Source organism: Mus pahari, chromosome 8 (assembly GCF_900095145.1).
Source record: "Mus pahari chromosome 8, PAHARI_EIJ_v1.1, whole genome shotgun sequence".
Classification (NCBI taxonomy): Eukaryota; Metazoa; Chordata; class Mammalia; order Rodentia; family Muridae; genus Mus; species Mus pahari.
The window spans coordinates 98,130,637-98,141,779 of NC_034597.1; the positions used below are offsets into that span (position 1 = coordinate 98,130,637).

General features: G+C 34.7%; 1 non-coding gene across 1 annotated transcript; it reads right to left on the reverse strand.

The window, feature by feature from the left end:
• Positions 1–6,681: 6,681 nt before the first annotated feature.
• On the reverse strand, positions 6,682–6,787 carry LOC115064666. The gene has a single exon (XR_003844481.1). It is a non-coding gene; the product is annotated as a U6 spliceosomal RNA (small nuclear RNA).
• Positions 6,788–11,143: the final 4,356 nt, after the last annotated feature.

Genomic DNA, 11,143 nt, shown 5'->3' on the forward strand with positions numbered 1-11,143 from the left:
GAGAGAGAGAGAGCGAGCTTGGAACACGCAACTCTAAATGACTGGCATATCTCCATAAAGTTCCTCCTCTGAGAGTTGAAATAACCAAGGAGATAGTGAACATCAGGAGTACAAGGCCCTCTAAATCAATTGCGGAAAGCTCATATGAACTCAGGGACTGAAGCAAAAGCTCATACGATCTCACGAAGATGGAAGCATATGTCTGCCCTAGGTCATCTATGTATATATTGCAGCTTTCAGTTAGTATCTTTATGGGACTCTTAAATGTGTGGATGAGTGGGTGTCTGATTCGGATGCTTCTCTTTGGGATCTTTTCTTCTGTAGGTTTGCCTTGTACAACTTCCATGTGATAGTTTTGTTTTACCTGACTATATTTTATTTGGTCTTGTTTTTGTTGTGATCTCTTAGAAGCCTGTTCTTTTTTAATCAGACACAGAAAAAGAACAGCTCCGGATTGAATAGAATTAGGAGGAGAAGAGGTAGAAGAAATATTTGTCAGAATGTAGAGTATAAAAAATCTATTTTCAATAAAAGAATGTTTTTTAAAAGTGAAAAAGGAAGAAGCAATTTAACACTATTTGAAAGGAAATATTTAGAACTATTAATTATTCAGAAAACCTCTAACAAAAGTAATTAATTCTTTGGCTCAAAGAAACCATTGTCACTCATTAGAAAATAGGCTGTAATTTATTATAAATATATATTAAAAATGTATGTGTACAAATATATATGTGGTAACAGACATATTTAATCCCAGCATTAAGGAATCAGGAACAAAGTCGTCTCTGAGTTCAAGGCCAAAACGTTATGCTGAGCTGTTTATAGAACACTAGGACCACATAGAGAGATGGTGTGGAAACAAGACACAGCATTATCTACAAAGGCCACATCTTTTAATATCCCCCAGAGTTGGAGCTACATATAATTCTTGGGTACAGAGTAAGCTCTGGAAAATGGACTGAGATACACTTTTAGAGCCTCTGGCCTCTTATACATCTCAGAAGTTAATTTTAAAAAGCCTAAAAAGATAAATTATTAGCATGTACAGATATTTATTTAATCACTATTCAACCTGTGGTATAATAGGCATATTCATTTTTGATATTCATATTATGTCATATGTTACCAGGACAAGGTATCATTTCCTAGAAGTGTTGAACATGTACAAAATTAGATGGTATTAAATATATGGGTGGAAAAGATATATGAAGTTACTGTAATAACAGAGTTATTAATGTGTTAGCAATGATTTTATATGGTTATGGTTGGCACATTAGATTATAATGAGTTAAAAGGAAACTTGATTTATATTAATCCATAAGTAGAAATGTTCTTAAAAATTCAAAGGAGTGCATTTAAGCTACTTAACAATTTAATAGAAGCAAAATTACTGGACTTAGTTGATAAGACAAAATTCTAGTAAGGAAAGAAAGTAACACTGCTTAAAATTAAAAGTAGACTTTTAAACACTAACATGCAATGTCAATATGTGTGTGAATTCAAGAAGCTCTTACATTTGTAAATGTTGTTTTTAATGTTTTTGTAAGTTGATAGGGAATATAAGATAAATGCTTCTTATAGTTATGAGATATTGAAAAGAGTGGGGATGAATGCAGCCACTTCTCTTTTTTCTGTTGAATTATAAAAGAAAGGTTATGGAAACCTCAAAAATGTCATTCTGAATTAGCACATCTAAGAATCTATGGTCTTAGTTGTCACATTTCTGACAGTTCTTACCTCAAGTAGACTTATCAAAGATTTCAAGGTAACAAATCACTTAGTCCTTAGCATTTGGATGACTTCCAGATGAAATTGCCTTGGAAAAGTGTCGACATTAGTTGAAGTGATTAATGGCAAAAGCATTTGAACAGGGCACAATAGTTTTGCTTAAATTTATGGCACTATATTTTATTAAAACAATTATTCTTCTTCCTTTATTGATTTCAAGCTAACTCTTTTTTTTTATCCTCAGAAATATACATATGTATGCAGGTTAGAATTTCTTGTTTATAAAGAACTCAAGAAGTTAGACTCCAGAGATACAAATAACCTTATTAAAAAATGGAGAATAGGGCTAACTAAAGAATTCTCAACTGAGGAATATTGAATTGCCGAGAAGTACTTAAGGAACACAGGGTCCCCAATGGAGGAACTAGAGAAAGTACACAAGGACCTGAAGGGGGCTGCAACCCTGTAGGTGGAACAACAATATGAACTAACCAGTACCCCCTGAGTTTGTGTCTCTAGCGGCATATGTAGCAGAAGATGGCCTAATCGGCCATCACTGGGAATAGAGGCCCCTTGGTCTTGCAAACTTTATATGACCCAGCACAAGGCAAGGCCTGGGCCAAGTAGTGGGAGTGGGTGGGTAGGGGAGCAGAGGTGGGGGAAATTCTTCGGGATAGAATTTGAAATGTAAATAAAGAAAATAATAAAATAAATAAATAAATAAATAAATAAGAAATGTTCAAAATCTTTAGGCATCAGGGAAATGCATGTCAAAACTACTCTGAGATTCCACCTCATACCAGTCAGAATGGCTAAGTTCAAAAACTCAGGTGATACCAGATGCTGGTGAGGATGTGGAGAAAGAGGAACACTCCTCCATTGCTAGTGGGATTGCAAGCTGGTACAACCACTCTGGAAATCAGTCTGGTGGTTCTTAAGAAAATTAGACATAGTACTACTACCTGAAGACCCAGCTATACTACTCTTGGGCATGTATCCAAAAGATGCCCTAAAATATAACAAGGACACATGCTCCACTATGTTCATAGCAGCCCTATTTATAATAGCCAGAAGCTGGAATGAACCCAGATGTCCTTCAACAGGAATAGATACAGAAAATGTGGTACACAGTGGACTACAACTCAGCTATTAAAAACAATGACTTAATGAAATTCTTAGGCAAATGGATGGAACTAGAAAATATCCTGAGTGAGGTCACAAAAGAACACACATGGTATGTACTCACTGAAAAGTGAATATTAGCCCAGAAACTCAGAATACCCAAGATACAATTCACAGACCACATCAAGCACAAAAAGAAGGAAACCAAAGTGTGGATGTTTCAGTTCTTCTTAGAAGGGGGACCAAATATTCAAGGGAGAGATTACAGAGACAAAATGTGGAGCAGAGAGTGAAGGAAAGGCCGTCCAGAGACTGCTCAACCTTTGTATTCATCCCATATACAGTCACTAAACCCAGACACTATTGTGGAAGCTAAGAAGTGCTTACTGACAGTAGTTTGGTCACCTGAGAGGCTCTGCCAGACCCTGACAAATACAGGGCAGCCAACCATTGGACTAAGGAAGGGGTCCCCAATGGAGGAGTTAGAGAAAGAACTGAAGGAACTGAAGGGGTTTGTAACCCCATAGGAGGAAACACATTATCAACCAACCACACCCCTCCAGAGCTCCCAGGGACTAAACCGTCAACCAAAGTGTACACATGGAGGGACCCATGCATGGCTCCAGCCTCATATGTAGCAGAGGATGGCTTGTAGGGTATCAATGGGAGGATGGATCCTTGGTCCTGTGAAGGCTGGTTGCCCCAGTGTAGGAGAATGCCAGGACAAGGAGGTGGTAATGCATGGGTGGGGAGCATAGTCATAGAAACATAGGGAAGGGAGATGGGATAAGGGGTTTCCAGGGGAAAGCTTCGAAAAGGGATAACATTGGAAATGTAAAGAAAATATCCAATAAGAAAAATAGAATAAAATAAGGAAGCCCATGAAGGCTATCCACACGGAAATGTGAACTCTGGTAAAGAACTGCTAAAATGCTCAGTGGAGTCGTACAGTAGACAATGTGAGAAATCGATTGATACTTCAATAAAATTTAATAACATATCTCTGAGTTGACATGCACAAGTGCCATTTTTCTGTTAGAATAAAATCTGACTTGATATTGTGACTTGAAAAAAATAGTTAAAAAATTTCTCATTTATGATAGTAAAATTATCAACAAAAATCTATATATAAATTAAAAGGACAATTAAATTTTTGTATAATTATTGTGAACTGCATATATGGTTACAGTAAATGAGCGCTTTTTAATTACTTTCATATATAATTTCATGTCCTCTTAATTTTCAGTTATTACCATTTTGCATATGTATATGCTTGCATGTATGATGAAACAGATTTTATCACCGTATCAGTGGCCTTGTCTGGCACAAACTGATTCTGCCTTACCAACAGTTATTACTGTCGACATGGAACTTTGTGTACATTTTTCCTCCACATTGGCATGTTAATTATTAGTGTTAGTTTTCAGGAGTACGTAGGCCCCTGCACATGTGTAGCAGAAGTAGAGCTTGGTCTTTATTTATCACATGGAGCAGGGTCTCACACTAATGTTGTTGCCTGTCAGTGGATTATCCTCCTCTATTGGGATGCCTGAACTCAGTGGGAGAGGATGTACATTACCCTGCAGAAACTTGTGTGCTAGGGTTGCGGGATTCCTAAGTGCCTTCTACTCTCAGAGGAGATGGGCAGATAAGGGAATTTGGGGAGGGACTGTTTGAAGAGGGCACTGTGAGGCGGGTCAGCAATAAAGTGAATAAAAAAAATTCACCAACAGTTTTGAGATATCTTTATATCTGGCTTGTTTTTTGGTGTATTTGTTAGGTTTAGTTTTTGGTTTGATTTTTTTATATTGTTGTTATTTTAGTGGTCCTTTCCTGTGCCAGCCTATTCCCATTATTGTTTTTATTGTCTCACTTGCTTCTAAAAGGCTATAAGGCATACAAAGAGTACAGAAGGTACACACTATCCTAGAACACAAGCCAAAATAGCTGCATCAATTTCATGGACAATTTGAAATAGCCTGTGAATATTACTTTTATTTCTTCAGATGATGTGGTGGGTGCAGGATTTTTTTTTTCAAAGTTTTTTTTTTCAACATTTAATGAGAGGATCACATGATTTTTCTTTCAGTTTGTTTACATGGTGGATTACATTGATGGATTTTCTTTATTGAATCATTCCTGTATGCCTGGAATGAAGCCTATTTGATCATGATACATGATGTTTTTGATGTATTCCTGGATTTGGTTAGCAAATATTTTATTAAGTATTTTTTCATCAATGTTCCATAAAAGAAAGTGGTCTGAAGTTCTCTTTGTTGAGCTTTTCTGTGGTTTAAGTATCAGGGGGTCTGTGGCTTGAATGAATGAGTTTGGCAGTGTTTCTTCTGCTTCTATTTTGTGGAACAGCTTGAGGAGTGAGTATTGGTGTTAGCTCTTCTTTGAAAATCTGGTAGAATTCCTTGCTAAAACCATCTAACCCTAGGCTATTTATTTATTTATTTATTTCTGGTTGTAAGATTTTTAATGACTGCTTTTACTTCCTTAGTCGTTTTAGGGCTTTTTAAAATAATTTACCGATCTTGATTTAAATTTAGTAAGTTCGTATGTTTCTAGAAAGTCATCGATTTCATTAACATTTTCTAACTTTGTGGATTATAGTCTTTTGAAGTCAGAAGAGATGATTCTTTGAATTTCCTCATTGTCTTTTGTTATGTCTCACTTCTCCCATTGTCTGATTTTGTTTATTTGGATACTGTCTCTGTCTTTTATTTAGTTTGGCTTGTTTTTTACTTGTTATCTTGTTGATTTTTCTCATGAACAAGCTCTTGGTGTCATTGATTCTTTGTATTGTTTTCTTTGTTTACAATAGGTTAATTTGGGCCCTGATTTTCCTTATTTCCAGCCTTCTACTCTCTTTGGTGTTTTTTTCTTCCTAGAGCGTTCAGGTGTACTTTTAAATTGCAAGTTTGAGAACTTTATAAATTCTTTGTGAAGGAACTTAATGCTATGAATGCTCCTGTAAACATTGCTTTCATTGTGTCCCATAATTTTGATATGGTTTGCCTTCATTTTCACTGAATTCTAAGAAGTCTTTAATTTCTTTCAAGATTTCTTGTTTGACCCAGAGATCACTGAGTAGACAGTTGTTCAATTTTCATGAGTGTGTAGTTTTTCTGGTGTTTCTGTTGCTGTTGGAATTCATGTTTATCAATGGTGGTCTGTTAAAGTTCAAGACAATATTTCACTTATCACGTGACCAACTATATCATCAATTTTGGAGAAGGATTTATTAAGTGCTGAAAAGAAGGTATGTACTTTTGTGTTTAGGTTAAATAGTCTATAGATGTCTGTTAGGTCCATTTGATTCATAATATCCAGTAGTTTCCTTATTTCTCTGTTTAGTTTGTGTCTGGATAACCTGTCAATTGGTGAGAATGGGTGTTGAAGTCTCCCACTATTAATGTGTGAGTTTTGATGTGCGATTTAAGCTTTATCAATGTTTTTCGTACAAATACAAATGTGGGTGCCCTTGTGTTTGGGGCATAGATGCTCAGAACTGAAGTATCATCTTGGTAGATTTTTTTCCTGTCATGACTATGAAGATTTTTCTATCTCTTTGATTAATTTTAGTTGAAAGTCTATTTTATTAGATATTAGAATGTCTACCCCAACTTGTTTCTTGGGTCCATTTGCTTAGAAAACTTTTTTTCCAGCCCTTTACTCTGACATATTGTCTATCTTTATTGCTGAGTTGTCTTTCTTGTATGCAACAGAATGATGGATCCTGAATTTGATGGATATTCTGTTAGTCTGCATATTTGTATTAGGGAATCGAGTCCATTGTTGTTGTGTTAATGACCAGTGATTGTTAAAAATATGGAATGCTTCACAAATATGCATGTCATCCTGTGTAGGGACCATTCCAATCATCTCTGCATTATTCTATTTTTAGCATCTGTGTTTCCAAAGCAAACACTATGGGTTAATCTTAATGAACATTGGATCAATTCCCAAACCAAAATCTATGTTTTAAGCAAAGGTGGAGAAGTATTGCCTGCCCACTCCATCTATCTGATCTACTCAGTTCTTATACTTCTTCTCCTCCTTCTCCTTCTTCTTTGTTTTTTAATATCTGAAGTTCCTTAAGAGAAGATTTGGCCTTATGAACCTACCTCTCCATGATGGAGTAATGAAAGCCTCAGCATTATACAGATGGCTATCTCTGCTGTGAGTTTACTGTCTAAAAACTGTACCATGTCCAGAAGTTCCCCTCCCATCATTTAAAGCTGAACTTATTTCCATCCCCTCTTCCAAGACACTCCCTAGAGCATGAAGTGAATGACTTGTATGAACTAATCAGGGCTGAGCACACAGCCACTTATTCTCAGCAGTGTTACAAACCTTGTGAGCCAATGCATTAAGTCTACTTTTACTTAACATAACATAATGTAGAATGATGATGAATCATATAAATTTCCAAGCAATATCGTCTTCATAATAGGTCTCAAGTATTCTTCTACACTCTCAAACTTCTGCACAACTTCTATATGTTTTAAAGCATAAAGGATTAAAAGAATCTGGTCAATATAAAAGTCATTATGAAGTCATTACTTTTTTTTCAGAAAACTAGGAAAATATAAGCTTTCCATTATGTGAGGATTTGTGATTTTATTTGTATCGTATGCATTAATTTGGTTTTTGAAGATTGTATCTGTAACCAGTATTTTATATCCATTGCATAGACAAACATGCATGACATTAGTTTGCAGAGAATTATCTACTGTGACTTAGAAAGTGATAAGATTCAGGAATAATCATAATAGGCAGCATGTTTGAACTGATTCTGACAGTATGATTACCACATAAGTGGAATGACCACTTTACTCAACATTACATAATAACCACCACATAGATAAACCCAGAATCCATTTCAATTTAAAGCATTGAAAGTGTGTATATATTCCTCGTTAATTAAGTGTCTTTTTTATTAGAAATAAACATAATTTTATCACATTTCTAATAACAAGGTTTGGCAACACTTTTATTACTACTGAGATTGCCATGGTAGGATCAACGTTAAAATTGATGTCTAAGCTGTAATGTGAGAAGATCAATAGCAAAACAAATGGAACTTGTTATATATTGCTGCTCTTTATGACAAAGTAATTTGCTTAGTAAGGATACTTTTATACAATCCTATTTCTAGCATGGATCATTTCAAGAATCATGCTTTGTTATAGGTTTAGATCTCCACATGGAATTATGACATATATTAAGGAACAGTCATGAGTGACATATGTAAATCATGGAAGAATTTGTTGCTTTGATGAAGAATAATACAGTTTGTTGAATGCTTACAAGTTGTAGAAAAATATATCCCTCTTTTTCTGATTTCTTTCTGTAGAAAAATAACTTAAAGATGGGTGGTGGTGGCATGCATGCCTTTAATCCCAGCACTTGAGAGGCAGAGGAAAGCGAATTTCTGAGTTCGAGGCCAGCATGGTCTATAGAGTGAGTTCCAGGACAGCCAGGGCTACACAGAGAAACACTGTCTCGAAAAAAAAAAAAAAAAAAACACAAAAGAAAAAAGAAAAAAAATAACTTGATATTTCCTACCATTGATCACATTGTAAAATAATAATGTTATATATCCAAACAAACAATATTTGTTCTTTTGAAGTAAGTAACCACTTAAAAGCACTTATGAGGTGACCACTATTTATTAAGTAATGGGTGAAGCATAAAATAAAACATGAAAGCCATGTATATTGAACTAAGCTATTCATATTTCAAAGACATTACAAAACTCTTTTTTACCGAAAATCAAATACTTGGGGTTGTCTGACCCAACTTGCTGATTCAAGAACTTTTCCCGTCAAACCAATTTTATTTCTTAAACTGCATTTATGTACCAAGTCAATTACAAGCTGAAAATGTTTTATATGCTGAATGTTATTGCATCTTCCATGAAACTGTCACCTAGCCAAGGGTTGTTGGCTTAGTTAGGGAAAAATAACTCCAACTACCAAGAATAGGTTTCTTTTGTAAAAGCTTAAAACTATCTGAATCCTGAAGTGTTTCACATATTTCTATGAAATTGCCTCTACAAATTAATTATTTCTTATACAAATGAAAATTGATATCACAAGCAGAAAAAAGCCTTTCAAGATGCATTAGCAAATTTTATAGAATTTTATATAACCTTGAAGACTAATAGAAAATATTATGTAACAAGTTGATTGTTTTTCTCAGATTTTATATTGTACTGAGAGCAGTTTCAAAAGAAATAGTTCTCTTAGTATACAAGTAGTTAAATGTGAAAATATTTTCTCTTAAAATTTCATGAGCTTTCCAATCATCTTGACACACAGTGATCTTTCAAATAAGTACAAAAATTACCAAAAGTTTTCTATTGATTAATTTAATTTCAAGTGTAGATTTGACTTAACTCACAACTATAGTATTTATCAAAATGAAAAAGTAGTTCTTCGCTAAGAATTCCTATTAGTCATCAATTATGCCTGCACACTGTCATGCTTCCAACCATGATGATAATGGACTAAACTTCTGACACTGTAAGCCAGCCTCAATTAAAGTTTTCCTTTACAAGAATTGCCATATATATGGCATCTCTTAACAGCAATAGAAACCCTAACTAAAATAGTTTATTTGTGTATTCTTTTATGTGAATGTGAGCCAGAGTTTAGTATAGGTGTCTTTCTAAATATCTCCACAATTTTTTTTTTTTAAGAGAAGGTCTCTTACAGAACCTGAAGGTGCCTAGTTACAGATAGTCTCTTTCACCAGCCATCCCCAGGAATGCACTGCCTGGCTGTAAGTGCTGGGGTCACCAAGGCATCCAGTCCCACCCATCTTTGACACTGTTGCTAAAGACCCACGCTCTGGTCCTCATACTTGAGCTGAAAACACCATACTGACTGGGCCAGACCTTCAAGCATCATTTGGCATTCTTTGTTCATATGCTTTCATTTTGTACTTTTGAGATGTTTCTGTCTTATGGGTGTTCTTTCCACATGAAGACCTCTTGCTTCATCCATGAAATGTGGGCATATTGGAGGAATCTACATGCTCTGTAAATTTAAATAGCCATTATTCTTCTATACAATTCTTATCAATTTTATTTTCTAAATTGAAATAAAGTGACCACTATAATTTTAATTATATCTATAACTGCTCATGCTTATTTATATGTATTTACCACGTCTTTAGTTTCTTTGCTACTTTATACACACACACACACACACACACACACACACACATACAAATGTACATGTATATTTATATACATATACATTTCTCTGTTTAAATATGGCTTGTGAGTTATTAAATACATGTGCAAAGTTTCTAGGAATTGTAATTCTACTTTCACTTCAAATTCACCCAAGTTCTAATTCTTTCCTTTTCTTCGAGTTCACTCATTCCATTTCCAATTTATTTATTTTGGGGGAAAATCATTTTTTGTTTTTTTAAGACTCCCTTTCCTCCCTCCAAACTCTCCATTACACCCCTCTTTTTTTTTCTTCAAACTCAGGGCTTCACCTCTCATTAATTGTTATTCCAATTTATACTTACCAAAGCATAGATTATACTTAATTTCTCGAGTACATTGGTATATTAAATAACTGTTATTATAAAGCTGTACATGCTCAGCTTTATATTTTTATATATCTTGTTTTGTTAAGTCTGTTTATTTATTTTAGTTTGTATGATGAACATAATACTTGTCAAATTTTCACTTAACATAATATAGTGTTTAAATTGATACAAATGAAATATTATATTCTCCATGAAAAATCACATTTTCTGTTCTTAACCCTAATATATAAAAAGTACTTCTTACTAGGCAGTTGTAGCATATGCCATTAATGCTAACACTCAGGAGGCAGACGCAGTAGCATATCTGAATTAGAGGCTAAGCTAGTCTACAGTGCAAATTTCAAGACATCCAAGGCTATAAAGAAACAAACAAACAAAAGATAAAAAAGAACAAAGAAACAAAACAAATAACTCTTCTTGAATGAGGCAGTTGGGCACACTTCCCAATGTTTACAACTCAGTATAAAATTATTTTCTTTTGGGCTGAATATTGTGTTTCCCAGGGATTGTATTGTGCTGGATTACCCATGTTAAGTTATTTTAGATAAGGCTTGGAAGGGGCCATTAGTCCTCAGAATAAGACTGGCGATAATACAAAGGAGGTCCCAGGGAGAAAGTGGGTAGCCTTGTCTAGTACCAGATTTTAGTGGGATTGCTTTGAGTTTCTCTCTATTTACTTTGATGTTGGCTACTGGTTTACTGTAGATTGCTTTTA